Source organism: Phocoena sinus, chromosome 19 (assembly GCF_008692025.1).
Source record: "Phocoena sinus isolate mPhoSin1 chromosome 19, mPhoSin1.pri, whole genome shotgun sequence".
NCBI lineage: Eukaryota > Metazoa > Chordata > Mammalia > Artiodactyla > Phocoenidae > Phocoena > Phocoena sinus.
Window position 1 is genome coordinate 29,044,694 of NC_045781.1, and position 17,005 is coordinate 29,061,698.

Below are 17,005 nucleotides of genomic sequence, written 5' to 3' on the forward strand. Positions count from 1 at the left end.
CACTCTCAGAAAGTCCCAGGAGAGGTCTAGTCCAAGGTGCCCACAGTAGCAACCCACCCATTTATCCACCTTTTGTGGGCTTTCCTCCTCCTCTGTCTCACTTCCCACTCCTTCACTATGTTGTTCCTGGTGTCACGGCATCTACCCAGCATTCTTAAAAAAATACTCAAAAAATTTCATCCTGATTGGAGAAGTAATCCTTGCTTGTCATAAACAATCACGACATCACAAAAATGTATAGCATAGGAAATGATAGTTCTTTTGGATATCAGATTCCTGCCCCTTCAGCTGGAACTCTTCCTAACAGTTTGGTGAACATTTCTCCATACTCTTTCCCATGTTTTAACAAAGATAACAATTTTTATTATAAAAAATGGAATCATATTATAATAACGTTCTGTAACTTTTTCCCATTTAATATATATTTTCCCGGGGCAGTCCTTATAGTTCTATCCCATTCTTTTTAGTAGCTGCTTCATATATCAATAAGAGAATATATAAAACTTTATATAACTAAGATCCTATTTATGAACCCTTGGGTTATAGTTAGAAGTTTGATACTATAAAATAACGTGCAGTAAGTCTGTGTGCAAACATTATTTGCACCCTGGTGCTAGCATTCTTTTTTTTTTTTTTTTTTGCAGTACGCGGGCCTCTCACTGCTGTGGCCTCTCCCGTTGCGGAGCACAGGCTCCGGACGTGCAGGCTCAGCGGCCATGGCTCACGGGCCCAGCCGCTTCGCGGCATGTGGGATCTTCCCAGACCAGGGCACAAACCCGTGTCCCCTACATCAGCAGGCGGACTCTCAACCACTGCACCACCAGGGAAGCCCTGGTGCCAGCATTCTTATGGGGTAAGTTCTTAGAAATGGACTTGCTGGCTTAAAGAGAACCTATATTTAAAATGACGGTAGATATTGTCCAATTGTGCTCCAAAATAATTATACTGATTTATGCTCATGAGGTTTTCTGTCACTGGCTGTCATGAGCCCTGAAGACAGAGGAGCAAGTGGGGAGACAGTGGGAGACGCCCCAAACACATACCTGCCACCCTTTCCTTGCTCTCAAGTTCACAGACTCCCACCCTGCCAAAGCTCCTTTAGGGGCTCATTCTCTTTCCTTTTTCAGGGGGACCCTGGAGAGTGGGGAATGGAGCATTTTAATGTCTGGAAGGCACATGGGTGCCTCAAATATTTTCATATTCCTGGTCTATGTGTTCCCAGCCAATCCTGAGGGGAAATAGTGTCTAGAATCAGATAGACCTGGATTCAAATCCCAGCTCTGCCACATCCAGAGTGTATAAGTTTGGGTAAGTCACTTACCTCTCTAGATTGGCTTTTCTCACCTGAAAACTGGAGATCAGAATATTTGCTTTATGAGAATGTGATATTCCTTTGGTTCATACTTAACCTAACTGCTGTAATAGGAATCATTAATCTCAGTGGCTTAACACATGGAAGATTATTTCTCAATCAAGTAGCATCTTAAATGGGTGTTTCTGATTGGTGGGTAGCTCTTCTGCAAGGGATGAGGCAGGTTTCTTCCATCTTTGGTTCTTTAACACATGGCTCCAAGGTTCCCGTACTTGTGTGTATCACGTGCACGAGGAGAAGTAAGCATGGAGGATCACCCGTGGGAGGGTTTATACACATCAGTCCTGCCCACATTCCATTGGCTGGAACTCAGCCACGTGGTGTGGCAGCCATGAAGCTGCACCTTTCAGGGCTCCTGATGTGGGGAATGTAGGCGGCCCCAGCTGCTGTCTTTCCGGATTTACCATCACATCCCGGTGGAGGGAGCCCATGTTTCTCCTGGGCTGTTCCCAGCCAAAGACTAATCATGGCAGAAGTCTTCAGCTAGGCCCATTCTGGTAAGATCAGGGACTCCTCCAGTGGGCAACTCGAGCTTGAAGACCTCCCTTTGACCTGGCAGAAACTTTCTTGGAGGTGTGATGCAGTCTGAGACTTGTCCTACGAGATCCTCCGTTTTCCTAACTTTATTCCCACAGGCGTCAGACCCTCATGTGGCCTGAAAGCTCTCTCTGCTTCCTTCTTCTCCCTCCCCCAGTGAAACCCTTGCATGTTTAATCTGCTCACAAGGTGTCTACTCAGCCAACCTGAACTAATGCACATGACTACACTTACCTGCAAGGGAGTCTGAGAAATGAAGTTTATCTGTGTGTCCAGGAGGAAGAGGAAGTGGGTGTGATGACCAGTGAGCCAGTCTCTGGCACAGACATTATGGGAATAAAGATACTATGTGGGCTTCCCTGGGCGCAGTGGTTGAGAGTCCGCCTGCTGATGCAGGGGACACGTGTTCGTGCCCCGTTCCGGGAAGATCCCACATGCCGTGGAGCGGCTTGGCCCGCGAGCCATGGCCGCTGAGCCTGCGCGTCCGCAGCCTGTGCTCCGCAACGGGAGAGGCCGCAACAGTGAGAGGCCCGCGTACTGCAAAAAAAAAAAAAAAAAAAAAGATACTATGTAAAGTACGTAGCTCCCTGCCTGATATAGGACAAGGTAGTAAGTGGCTGTTCTTGTCACTGTTGCCATTTGTCCCCTGGTATCAAGTTCCTGCAAATATGTGGTGCATCTCTTTCTTATCCCCACACTTGGCTCAGCCCAGCAGGTGGTCTGACACTCCCTAGGGTTCTTACGAATCAAAGTAGGGAAAGTCACAGACACATGTCCTGAGATGGGGAGATTAGTGGGACAGAAGCCACTTCCGGGCACATCTCCTTGCCAGCAGCCACAATTCAGCCTCCACCTGGCTCACCCCTCAGATCGGAGCCCGGTGCCATGGTGTGACATGACCAGCTTAGCCAACGCTGGCCCCTGGGAGAAGCCCAGGCATCCCAGAAGGAGCATCTTCGCCCATCCCCAGCCATCTCCCTCCACACCTGCTTCTGAGGGCCGCCACTGCTTTAAGAGTTCCATAAATGCTGATAATTGCTGCATTAAACTTCAGTTTATTATTTTCTCTGGGTGCAGGTATGTGGATGATATGAGGCCTCGCTGCATTTACATACAAATTGAAGATTTTTATTAATCAGTCCAGTACCAGGGATCCAATGGTAACAGTCCATCAGGCCCTTAAATACATTTGGTGACATTTTTACCATGCATTAGCATGATAGGGCAAGGCGAATATAATGTACCAATGATTGCTTTTCCATTGAAAGCACAAATGGTTTCATTTTTCCTGTCATCTCAAATAAGTGTTAAAGAGGGTTTGGAGGCTGTTGTGTCCGCACCGTATGCTCGGGACTTACAAACAGTGATGAGGGCATTAAATAACCATTAGCGTCTCGGCCTGGACCATGGTACCGTCCCTCCTCTTCAGAATTTATTCTTTGATTTAAAGTGAAGGCAATCTGTGGTTGCTTTCATAAAGTCCTGCGGCCCCTCCATTCTCCCTCCAACAAAATGTATTACAACAGTAATTTTATGACTGTTAAAATAACTGTCGTTAACAAGCACTTAATTAAAATGTACAATAAATAGCCGACCACAGCCTTATCTGCTCTCTGGAGCGGCCACGGCCCGAGACTGCAATGCCCAGGCCTGCTGTTGCCCAGCTTGTTTGCAGATTAATTGCTTTGCGAGCTGGCAGGAGCTGCCTCTTCAGCAGCCAGGTCGTAAATGACCAGATAGGAACTTTATCAATCAGGCGGGTGCGTCTGTGAGCGCTGGTGGACGGGCAGGAAGCCTGGGGGCAGGCGGAGGGCAAGGCTTGGGTTGGGTAGGTGGGCCTTCCTGACTGGGGGCGGAGCGGGCAGCCATGGAGGCGGCAGAATCTGGATGATGGCGGAGACCCGGGCGAGGGGCTCCCCGGGGGGCTGGCCTGCTCTAGCCTCATTTGGATAGCTCTGGCATAATAGCAATTGTGATCATCATCATCATAGCTAGCACTCACTCTGTACTGCTACTTTATTTTTATCAGTGTATTTAATTGTCACAAGAATTCTATGAGGTTGTGATTCCTAGGATTCTCATTGACAGATGAGGAAACTGAGGCTCAGAGAGGTTAAGTGACTAACCCAGGGTCACGCAGTTCATAAGTCACTCAGCTGGAATTCAGACCCAAGAAGGATTGCTTCATGGGAGGGGTGCTTTACCACCGCTGGGGTGCTCATAGTAGATGGGAACTTACTGCGTGCCTGTCAAGTGCCTGGGACTGTGCTTAATTCTTTACATGTATTACTTCCTGTGAGAGCTCATTCCTTTTATAAACTTATTTATGAAGTGCCTACTGTGTATCAGGCCTCTGCTAGATGCTAGAGGTACAGTGGTGAGCCTGGGGATCTGATCTCTGCCCCTAGACATCACACAGGCCATGGGGAAGGCAGCTGTCGAGTAGATAATGGATAGCAGAGTTCCTTAAAAAAGGTGTGTATGGGCTTCCCTGGTGGCGCAGTGGTTGAGAGTCCGCCTGCCGATGCAGGGGACACGGGTTCGTGCCCTGGTCCGGGAAGATCCCACATGCCGCGGAGCGGCTGGGCCCGTGAGCCGTGGCCACTGAGCCTGCGCGTCCAGAGCCTGTGCTCTGCAACGGGGGAGGCCGCAACAGTGAGAGGCCCGCGTACCGCAAAAAGAAAGGTGTGTGTGTGTGTGTGTGTGTGTGTGTGTGTGTGCGCGCGCGTATGAGCAAGGAAAGCTCCCAGGAGCAAGTGACTTTTAAGCTGGGGTTTAAGTGGAGCAGGGACCAGCCAGGTGATGGGCAGGGGAATGAGCATTTCCAGGCAGGGGGGACAGTGTTTGTCAAGGCATGGAGGAGAGAGCATGGTGTGTCCCAGCAGCTGCGAGAGTTCAATGTGGCTGGGCTTTAGAGTGGTACGTGTGAGTGGCAAGGGATAAGGCTGAGGAAGTCGGCAGGTGCTACATGAGGAGGGCCTTTGGATCCAGGGGTGTAGGCAGGGAGCTGATTTCTGCTTTAGAAGGGCCCTATCTGGAGAAGGGTCTTGTCAGCAATTTTGTGAAATAGGTGTCATGAGTCCCATTTTTACAGTCAAGGAAACAGAGACATATAGAGGGAGGGGTAAGGGGCTTGCCCCAGCTCACGGGTCCAGAGGCATCTGGAGCAGATTGTGGTGGGTAGGAGGCCAGCTTCCCACACAGACGCCCAGAGCTTGTCCACCTCTGCTCGGTTGTCACAGCCCAGGCTGGGGATTACTCTAGGGTTTTTTTTTTTTGCGGTACGCAGGCCTCTCATTGTTGTGGCCTCTCCCGTTGCGGAGCACAGGCTCCGGACGCGCAGGCTCAGCGGCCACGGCTCACGGGCCCAGCCACTCCGCGGCATGTGGGATCTTCCCAGACCGGGACACAAACCTGCGTTCCCTGCATTGGCAGGCGGACTCTCAACCACTGCGCCAGCAGGGAAGCCCTACTCTAGGTTTTGAAGGCTGATATCTTAGAACCACTGAAACTACTGAGTCATGAAAATAATTATCTTAAAAGTGTAGCGTATCTATCTTCCTTTGGAAGTCCATTTTGCTAGGGTTCTTCCCCGGTCCCCAGGCAGGAAGGTAAATATGGGTAAGTCTGGGAACAATGGGTGAAAATGCTTTAGGCTGCAAATAGCCGGGCCAAGTACAAGACCCGAGCAACAGGCTGAAGCAATGTGCCCATTTAATCGTATTCCACCGTGAGAGGTCTGGAGGAGGGCAGCTCCAGTTTGGGCCAGGAGCCCAACCACATCATAGAGGACCCGGGCCCTTTTTATCTTCCCTTCTGCTGTTCTCGGCACGCTGGCCTTTCACTCTTAAGGCCCTTTCACAAAATGCTCACAAAATGGCCACCAGATTAAAGGTCGAGGAAGGGAAGGGGCTGAAGCAGGAAGAGCTTTCCAGACAGCGGGCGGCACACGTCCCCTTCTGGCCTTTGGTCAGACTGAAGTCACGTGACCACCTCTGGCCGCAAGGTACGCTGGAGTGCAATGCTCTAGCAGCCAGCCTGCCGTGATCGGTGGAGTGCTGGGCCCAGGGCCACCCTGAGCAAAGTCAGATCTCTCGGCTAGCAAGAGAGGGCAGGGTGGGTGGTGGGAGGAAGACATCTGATCATGTCTGCCATCGTATCCCATGATTACTTTGTGTCCAGAATTAGGCTAAGGACTTTGCAGGAAGGTTGGGGAAACTGAGGCTCAGAGAGGCCCAAGAGGGGGTACTGTGGTTGGACTCAGGCCTGTTTTTCTCCAGGGTCCCTGCTCATAACCTCCAGGGCATAGTTATGTGGCCACTGCGGCCCCGGAGTGCAGTGAAGGAGGCTTCTCCCTGTATCTAGACACCTGCAGACAGATAGTCCCATGCCCCATCTATACCAGGCACACCAGGCCTTCAGACGGGAGCCTGACTCCTGTTTCCCTCTCCTGGGGGCTACGTTCATCCACCCCTTCATCTCCTGACTTCTTGGTAGAGAACACTTCTCTCGATATCTGGCAGTGAGCTCATTTTGGGCAAAATATAGATCTTAGACTCATTTTTATAAAATCAGCTTCATGATAGTAAGGAAAGCTCTCCTTCAAAAAGATGAATAGAAGGCAATGGTCGATTTTTCAAAATAAGAATGAGATCAACTCTTTTGAGATGTTTGTGTGTGTGTGAGGTCTCTGGGGCCAGTGCATACAAGCGATCCCACGCTGGGGAGGGGAAGGGCATTGGTAATAACGTGGCTACAGGCTGCTGAAGGGTCAGGCCGGGAACCTGGCTGCATCCCTCAGCCTGGAAATGCATGAGAGTCCTATTAATGTGCAAGCTTTATTCATATGGATCCATCCCAGACTTGTGAAGCAGTGGAGACCGGCCAAAGAACTGACCTGGAAGCCACTGCAAACACAGAACCTGCTGTCGGGGGTGGGGCGCAGCGAAGGGAAACACTTCCAATCCTGGCCTCTCGGAAGATATTGAACTGAGGTCTCTACCTGACTGTTATTTAAACAAACACAAAAGATGAAAGGTAAGCAGTCCAGGGAGGATGCAGGAAACAGTCTGCAAACAGGGGAGCTCAGCTGGGAGGGAGCTGCTCTGTGCTTGTGTCAAATCCATCTGCATCAGAATCCTGCAGGACAGAAAGCCCCAAATGCTGAGTGAGTATGCACAGCTGTTTGCAGGTGTGAAGGACCAGGAAGGAGCAGGGCGGGCAGGGTACACACCTCCCCGCACCCCCATCCTCTGGCGGCCAGTCTCTCCTGTGCGCATGCATTAAAGGGCCAGCTTGGTGGCCCCATGGCCAGAGAGTGACAGCACTACTTGTGCACCAGGTAGAGCCTTACCCTGGCACGCACCATTCTGATTGATGTTGAACTGCTTACGAGTCTTACTGAGTGAGGACTGTGTTTACAGAGCAGCCCCAGCAGCCCCTCTACTGATGGTCCCTGTCACTGTTCACAATCTCTGGCTTGATTTCTGCTGAACTTGCCCATGGAGATCAGTATGATGGGGTGGGAAGGACAGAGGCTTATCGTTGGATCAAAAAGCCCTGGCATGGGCTACTTGTGTCACTTTGGGTAAGTTACTGCCTGGACGAGCTATAGTTTCCTCTTTGGGAAAATGGGAATAATTTTTCTCAGCATAGTTGGGAGCAGTAAATGAAATCATGGTTCCTTTAGAGGTGTGGTTCTCCTCCCTTTGCCCGCTGGTGACTTAGATTCTGAATTTTATTGTGTGCTTGTCAGGAGACCACTGATCTAGAAGAGAAACCCAGGGACCACTGATGCAGTGTTTGCAACTGTGGGATGAATACCAAGGGTTTAGGTCCTGCAAGGAGAGGCACTGGGCGACATTGTGACATAGAATTTCATAGCATGGACTGCGTTGCTTTTCAATCCTCTTTCAATTGTAATTAAGTAAAAAGAGAGCCTCAGTTTGGTGCTAATATCCCCTTAACACTTCTCCCACTCTTTTAAATCTCCCTTTAAACAAAGACAGATTATAAAGACAGAAAATAGGGCTGGGAGGAGGGGGGATGGGGAGCTACTATTTATTGGATATGGATTTCAGTTTGGAAGATGAAAGAAGTTCTAGAAATGAAGGCTGGTAATAGGTGCACAACAATAGACACAATGCCGCTGAACTAATTGGACACATAAAAATGGTGAAAATGGTAAATGTTATATTGTGTGTGTCTTCCCCACATAAAAACACAAAAAACAAAGCAGAGCAGGCTTCAGGCACAGAGGTTGTGGGTAGGTAAGAGCATTGAAGCAGACTTGAATAGTATTAGTTTAAAATGTCGTATTTACTCTTAAGGTTGCCTTTTATTGAGGACAGAGAATACTGGCTTTCCATTTCCAAATATCCACTTGATTCACTTTCCTTTTGAAATACACTTAACTAAGCCAGAGTAGGTAAATACCAGTGCATGGAAAGGGCAAAATCATGAATCTGGAGCAGGAATGCCTGAAGTTGGGGCATCAGTGCCTGAGTCCAATTTTCAGGTGGACACCTGCAGCCTGGAGGGTAGCACTGCATCCAAAGCCTGCAGTAGAGCAGAGGTTCCTCTGCATCCCCTCCTGCCCGCCCACCTCCTGATTCCCTTGATTCTTTGCCTTGGACTGCCTTCACTTTCCACCGTCCCCAGAAGCTAAGAAGAACTGGGAAGAGAGATGGAGTAAATGGTGAGGCACCCCGTGTCTCTGCCTGTGCAATGACTTTCCAGAGATGACCCTTTTCAGGAGAGCTCTGCCTCTCCCTCCCTCTGAATTGGCAGCTTTCAGAAGCAGTTGGTGGTTCCATGGATGCTCAGCTAGTTGGGACCAAATTATTAAAGGGTTGATGGCCCAGCACCTGCCAGAATCTCACATCAAACCTGAATTCAACCCCAATACAAATCTCCTTCAGCTTCCACAAGCCTCTAGGTCTTATCTCTCATGTCTGGGTGGTTGTACAACGTGGACCCTCTCTTTGGTATCAGTGTTCAGGGCCCCTGACTGTGGCTGGGAAGCAGGGGCTCGGGAGATCTAACCTGGCTTGAGGAAGGGTGCTGGGGAACCCTTGGGAGACTAGGTGGTGTGGAGAGAAGACTTAGGGCCCCCTCTCTCCACTAAGGAGATTGAACTAAGCGTCAAAATATTAGTGTCTCCAGCCTGTGATATCAGCAGATCTCTGGGACTTGATTAAGTTTTGGAAGGAATAACCTGAAATGTATTTGTGAAGCAGACTTGGTGGGCAAAGGAGACCAGATTTTGGTCAGACAGAGGTTCAGAGCAGCACAGGTGGGTGGTGGAGTGGAAGGCAGATGTTTATCCTGGTTCTGCCAAATCAGCGGCACATTTGAACCAAACGTTGCTGCCATCTTTCCCCTCCCTCTCCCTGGGGAGTTACCACAGAAGCAAAGGATCATGTTTTGATGTTTTTCTCTGCTGCTAAGTTTTGTCTCTAATTTTAACATTTGGATCATGTTCCGGTCAGATTGGAAAGATCTGTCTGCTCATCTGCAGAAAGAACACACTATTCCCAGTGAAATATAAGTAACAAGACCTGGCAGTTTCCGAGAATCCTCCCCCTTCTCCTCCCTCCCTGCCACATGTAACCCCTGAAGTTTGTCAGAGTAGGAGAGAGCTGAAATTGCCTTCTTTCTTACATGACTGTCCCGCTTGTACCAGTCAGCAGAGGCTAGGTTATGATGTAGTAACAAATAGCCCCCAATGTCGCACGTCATTGTCCTCAAGCAAAGGTTTATTACTCACTCACACTTCATGTCTGACGTGGCTTGGTGTGGAAACTGGGGCTGGGGAGGAGGGGGACTCTACTCCATGTGGTTTGTCACTGAGGGACTCAACTGATGCCAGTGGCATCTCCACACGAAGCTTCCAGAGTTCTTCACGTCAGGGGAAGTGATGGCTGCAGAGTTGAGCTTGCTCACATCTCATTGGCCATGACTAGGCCTAGAGGCAAGGGATTACCATTCTTCCCGTGACCCGAAGTAGAAGAGCAGTAGGTCCTGGTGACAGTAATAATCTCTGTGCCCCACTGAAGCCTCTGGGCTTCTGATCCTCTCTGTATGGCTCTTCTCAAAGCCCAGGTGCTTTCTTGCTCCTTGGGACCCCCTCCCACCCCCACCCCCATGGGCTTCTCAGTGGAGCCCTTTGGGAAGAACTTGTTTTGGACTCACTCCAGACAGTAGTGTGGTGCACTGGTGAAGAGCACAGATTCTAGAGCCAGACTTCCCGGGTCTGAATCTGAGCCCAAGGAAATGTTCTATCATTTCTGACCCTCAGTTTCTCATCTATAAAATAGAGACAGTGACAGTACCCACCTCCCGGGCCTATTGTCAGTATCAAGTTGCCCATATATGTAATATGCTTCAGGAATTTGCCTGGCACACAGTCAGCTCTCTGTAAGCATTGTTTTAATTACGTGACCTGTGGCGCTGAATGCCTATTACGAATCAGGCTGCAAGGTGCATGGGAAAATAAGTCGCAGGCCAGCTTGGTGCTCGGCTGAGATGCTGGGGGTCAGCAAGGCACTGCCATTCCAGCCAGGCTGCTGCTGCCCTTTGCAATTCCTCACTCTCTGCCAGCTTCCTTGCACTTTCCGGAATGAAAATCCGTGACCATGACGGATGACAAGGATGTTTCCTCACCCTCATATGCCTCCTGGAGTGAGACCCAAGTGGAGCCTGGGCTCAAAGCCAAGGGCAGAGCAGAAAGGAGCTTTGCCTCCTCAAGGGTTTCTAACTCTTAGAAAGTATCCTCTCAGAGCAGCCTGGCTCCTAAAGCCGGGAAAGCAGGGGCGGGCTTTTTAAATTTCTCTGCTGCTGGCTGGGTGATTCTGGCCAAGTCAAGCCTCAGTTTCCTGATCTGTAAAATAGGGGTTACAATATCTATCACACAATGTGGTCACAATCCTGAGCATCCAGTGATAGAATGTAACACCGTGCTTAGGATCAGGCCTGGCACAGAGGAAGTGCTCAGTACGGCTCCCGTTACTCTTATTATTACTGATGACAAGCGTGGGGAACCGGGGAAGAGGAAGCCAGAGAATTAAACAGCGGTGGGTCCATGCAGCCCCTGTAGTCATCTGGGGAGTTCAAACTACCCCAAGGACAAAGGGACAGCACTGGAGCGTGTTAATCCAAGTATGACATAACTGGGTCTCCACTTTGGGAAGATTTCTCTGGCTTCCTTCTAGAGAGTGGATTAACAGGAGTAGGATGGGGGCAGAAAAGCAGCCAGTAAATGTCTTGGATTAGGATGACATCAGTGGAGGATAGAGAAAAATGGATTCATCACGTATTTAGCAGACAACATACTATTCCGAGCAAATGTTTATATAGCATTAACTATGCGCCGGGGACTGTTCTAAGCATTTTACACTATTTACTCATTTAATCATCACGACCACTTTATGAGGTAGGTCCTTCCATCATCAACACCATTTTTTTGATATGGAAACTGAGGCACCAAGAAGTTAAATAACTTGCCCAAGTTTGCACAGCTAGATAGGGGTTGGAATCAGGAGGCGTGGTTCCAATGTCATCCTCTTAAAACTGGGCATTGATTTGGTGATTGATTGGATACGGAGGAGTGTATCTGTTATCTATGACCCCAGTGATGCTGCATAACAACCACCAAAAACCCAGCCACATAGACCAAGAAACGTCTTTGTGTGTATGCTCATGGGGTCTCCGGGTTGACGGGGTAGTTCTGCTGCTCTGAGCTCACTGGGGGACTCACTCACTGGTCTGTGTTTAGCTGTGGGCCTGCAGGTGGCTTTGCTGTCCAGGATGGGTTCTTTCACAAGTCTGAGGTGTCAGGTGGACTCAGTGCTGCTTCATGTTTCATGCTCCAAGAGGCTAGCCTGGGCTTGGAAGAGCAGAGGTGCCGAGAGTGATTGGAAACATGAAACGAATGGACCACGGTCACATAGCCATGTGCCATTGACCAAAACCAGTCCCAAGGCAGCCCTGATGCAAGGCGTGGGGATATGGACTCCACCTCTTGTTGGGCCCAAAGCATGGGTACAGGGAAAGTGAGACACTTGCGCCATTTTGCCCAGGAGTTTTGCTCAGGCAGCTAAGTGAACATTACAAGTTGCTGAGAGGAGTGGAAATAAGGGCAGTTTATGGGAGAAGATGAGGAGGCTCGGTGAGACCAGATGTCTTGCCCAAGCTTGCACAGTTAGTATAATCAGGGTACAGACTCCAGCTGGTCAGAACTGAAAATTACCCCAGTGACCAGATAGGTGTAGCTCTGTGGCTATCGATGACCTTGCTGTAGGTAATCACTTGGAAATGATGCATATTAATGATTCTGTGTTCAGAAGCCATGTTTCCTGCCAGCTCTGTTTTGGGATGCCCGAGTTTCCTTTCATCTACTAAGAGTATATGATGCCCCCCAACGGGCTTCCTTCTTCACACTGTAGGAATCGAACAGCCTGTTTTCACCTCCAGGGAATAATCTGGTATTGTGCTGGCCTCTGGGCTGCTGGCCTTTGGGGACTAGAGCAAAGTCTTTCCCTAGGACTCCTGGCCTCACCATCCAAAGCGGGCCTAATCCTGCCTCTGGGGCTGGGCTGGGCTGAAGTTGTGGTTGACCCTCTTCCCGTATAATCACTGAAAATCACTCCTGCTCCTGAAGGGACTTTGAATGGGTGTGTCTACACGGAGGCGGTCCATGAGCCTGGCTTTCCTTAAATCTCCAGCACCTGAGTCCTCAGGGCCCATTCTGGACACGCAGAAGCCTTCCAGGCCTTATGAATCCCTTCCCAGTCAGGGGAAACTTCTCACCTTCTCCAGCAGGGCTGACCCACCTGCAGAACTCATTTCCTGCACGTTTCAGCAGCCTCGGCCTCAGCAGCCTTTAGCCCAAAGCTGGATCCAAACTCAAGCTCCCCAGCCCTGCACCGCTTTGGCAATGGCCTCTAGGCGCCCTGCCTTCTCCCACACTGGACCTTCGTCAGGGAAGCCTCAGGGCCTGTGTGTTCCTTTAAAGCTACTGTTTCTCCTGGAAATGTCACTGGTGCAGGCTAGGAGAGACCCCAGACAATGGTGAGCTCAGAATGGCCCCTCTCCAGGGGAAACGATTAGGAGTAATCTCAGTTCTAATGGGCACATAAAGCCAATACTCAATGAGCACTTACTACCTACAAAGCATTATGCCAATGTATTTGCTCTCCCTATCTCCTCTTTCCTTTCTTCCTTCCTCCTCTTTAGAGGGATGCTGTGGGCTTAACAATGAGGAACTTAGGAATTAGCCAGGCCAAAATTTGGGGCAAATGATTTCTTAATCTCCTTTGAGCCTCAGGTCTCCCTTCTGTAAAATGGGGCTGACATATTCCCCGTGTAGGGTCATGGAGAGCATTAGAGGTGACGTATGTAAAGGGCCTGGTACACAGTAGGCTCTAAGTATGTGCTGGCGGAGCATTTTATTATTGCTGTTGTTAGTGAGCCCAGAATCCCCGTGGCTGCCCTGGAGCTCTGCTTCCTTCTCCTCCCAGCCTGATTTCTTCCATCCAAGGACCCCGTGCGAAACTACCTACCCTACCGAGACAGGGAAAGGGACACATATCTGTGGTTCACTCTGATGAGTGAGTCTGAGGGCTGGGGATGTACAGTGATGGGGGTTTCTTCCTCCCTCTGTGGAAATGACTTATCAGCTGGCACTGATGATTGTGGCCTGAGATGGAACCCCTGTGGCTGGGAAATTGCAGCACCAAGGAGGATGGGCTATGTAATGGGATCGCTCGTTGGACAGTAAACTGGTTGGTGGGTCAGGCATCTTCCCTCCTTTCCTGACACCCCTCTTGACATCTTCTTTCCTCCCTCATGTGAGACAGCCGTTTCTGCCACTCACCCTCTGTCCAGTATGGCTAACTGGTCCTGCTGACTTAAATCACCGCTTTTTCGTAACCCCCCAAAGTTTACCTCCATCAAGCTGTATTTCCCATTAAATTGTAGTCCCAAGGTAGGAGCCAATTCTGCAACAAACGCGTGGCCACAAGCCTCTTGCTGCTGGTTTATCATCTGTGCTGGGGTTGCTGGGGTCTGGGATGGTGAGGCCTGGCTCTGGGCAGAGGCAAACAGTGGGACTTCTGCCTCTCCCTCCCCCGCCTGCTCCCCTTTGCCTTGGGGAGAACTGCCTGCTAATTTATCTGGGAAACTTTGGGCTTTGACGCTTAATGGGTCTGTTTTCCAACTCTCTAAACAGATGAGTGAGTGTGAAAAAGAAGTCAATACATAACACAGGCTTCCTTCAGAAGATCTTGAAACAAAGCAAACAGCTGCCAACATCACTGAAGCGAGAGCATCCCCAGCGTCGTGCAGCAAGAGACAAATTCCACTCGCTGCTTCGGAGCTAGAAAACTCGGAACTGGGGCTCGTGTCATACAGCAATGAGAAGATCGTGGTTCCTTCAGTTACTGGCTGTGCAAACTCAGGGAAGTGACTTACTGTGCTGCAACTTCTCCGCCTGTAAAATGGGGATGCATAATTGTGCTAGTCCCATAGAATCACACGGCAGATAACATGAGGTGACACATGGAAAGCATTTAGAACAATGCCTCACGTAGAGTCAGCTATTATAGTTTCAATTCAAACGGTTATCAGTCAAGCTGAAATGGCTCCACGACCTTGGACACGTTACCTACATTTTTCATGCCTCAGTTCCCTCATCTGTAGACAAAGGGACAGTCATACCTGTGTCATGGGGGTAGTTTTAAAAATCATAATGAAAAATTATAAACACTTATAAAAATCCTTAGTATATTGGTTAGCAGGTTCTCAATAAACTCAGTTTCCTTCCTTGCCCTGAGGCTGAACCCAAACAAACCGTAAGTTAAAATAACAAGGTTGTTTCCTTAAGGGAAAAAGAAAGTTATTGTAGCATAACAAATCTGAAGTATACATCTCTCTCTCTCTCTCTCTTTTAGCTGCAATGACATCTATTATAGTGTTCTTTGAAATTAATTAATTTTTAATCGAAGGCTAGCGGGTTTACTATATTACATTAGTTTCAGGTGTACAATATAGTGAGTCAGTATTTTTACAGATAATACTCCATTTAAAGTTATTACTAACTAATGACTGTATTTCCCTTTGCTGTACAATATATCCTTATTGCTTATTTATTTTATACATAGTAGTTTGTATCTCTTAATCCTCTACCCCTTTCTTGCCCCTGCTCCTGTCCCTCTCCTTACGGGTGACCACTAGTCTGTTCTCTGCATCTGTGAGTCTGCTTCTGTTTTCTTTTGTTTCATTTGTTTTCTTTCATGTGTTTTCTTTTTTAGATTCCACGTATGAGTGATAACAGGGTATTTGTCTTTCTCTGACTTATTTCACTAAGCACAATACTCCCTAGGTGCATCCTGAAGTATACACCTCTTAAAGGTGAAACTCAATGAATTTTTACAAATATATTCATGACAGATCAAGATAGAGAACACTTCTGATACCTCTGAGGGCTCCATTGTGCCTCTCTCCTGTCAACACTCTCACCCCTAGAAATAAACATTATCCTGATTTCTAATACCATAGATTAGTTTTACCTGTTCCTGAAATTCATATAAACGAGGTGATAGAGTATATACTCTTTTGTGTCTGGCCTTTTCAGTTCACGATGATGTCTTCAGATCCATCCGTGTTATCGTACATATCCATTGGTAATACACACTTGGGCCATATCCAATTTTAAGTTACTTACGAAGGAAGTTGCTGTGTACCTCCTCATACATGTCTTTTCATGGATATATTAACTTATTTTTGTTGGGTGGATACCCAGGAATAGAATTGCTGAGTCATAGCCAGGTGCCCATTTACTTTGGTAGATTTTGCCAAACATTTCCAAAGTAGTTACTCACAGGTTACTTTTTGAATTGTTAAACTTTTTTTTTTTTAAGAGGAGGATTTAAGTTTAGAAGAGATTTAAGGTTGAATTTATTTCATTGAATTTTTATTGAATTCTAATTTCCTCTTTCTTATATATCACTACTTATGATTCACGGGGAATTGACAATCTTCCATAGAAACAGCTGTGATTATACCTAAATATATTGCTACAAAAATATTCACTATTTATACTGGAAATAAATAAAAATAATCTAAATGTCTGTCAATAGGGGAATGATTAATAAATCATAGTGTTCCCATATTATGCCATTGCAAAATAACATGAAAAAGTACTAGCCTGGTAAGATGTACAAATTGTAGTAAGAGTATAGAAGGTATGTTTCAGAATATTACACAGAATATGGATTATACATGTTTCTTATATGTCAGGAAATGTTTTATGGTGGGCTGTTTTGAAAATTGTTTTAAAATCTCTCTCTACCTATCATCCATCTATCTATCTATCCATTGAAATTGGGCAAAAGAGTATGAAAAGGCAACTCACAGAAGAGGAAACAGGAAAGGTCAGTAAACATACGAAAGATTCTCAATTTCATTAGTAATCATGGAAATGCAATGAATACAACCATGAAATATCAGTTCACACCCAGTCAATTAGAAAATGTTTGATGTTGACAACAGCATGTTGACGGTGGAGAATGTGGAACAACACAAACTTTCATACAGCAGAGGTTATTGCCAAATTGGTCTCTGAAGTGATTCTACTAATTAACATTCGATGGCAGGAATACAAATTATGGCAGCCATTTTTTTTTTTTTTTTTTAGAAGATGTTGGGGGTAGGGGTTTATTAATTAATTTATTTATTTTTGCTGTGTTGGGTTTTTGTTTCTGTGCGAGGGCTTTCTCTAGTTGTGGCAAGTGGGGGGCCGCTCTTCATCGCGGTGTGCGGGCCTCTCACTATCGCGGCCTCTCTTGTGGCGGAGCACAGGCTCCAGACGCGCGCAGGCTCAGGGGTTGTGGCTCACGGGCCTAGCTGCTCCGCGGCATGTGGGATCCTCCCAGACCAGGGCTCGAACCCGTATTCCCTGAATTAGCAGGCAGATTCTCAATCACTGCGCCACCAGGGAAGCCCTACGGCAGCCATGTTGATGAGCCATTTGTGAATATTCAGTAAAGAGGAAGATACTCATATATACACAGATATTCCAACTAGCTCTATACCGGA

The 17,005-nt window shown here is 47.9% G+C and overlaps 1 long non-coding RNA gene across 1 annotated transcript; it reads left to right on the forward strand.

Moving 5' to 3' along the window:
• Positions 1-792: 792 nt before the first annotated feature.
• LOC116744233 lies at positions 793-16,044 on the forward strand. Its single transcript, XR_004346995.1, has 2 exons — positions 793-853; positions 14,139-16,044. It is a non-coding gene; the product is annotated as an uncharacterized LOC116744233 (long non-coding RNA).
• The last annotated feature ends 961 nt before the right edge of the window (positions 16,045-17,005 follow it).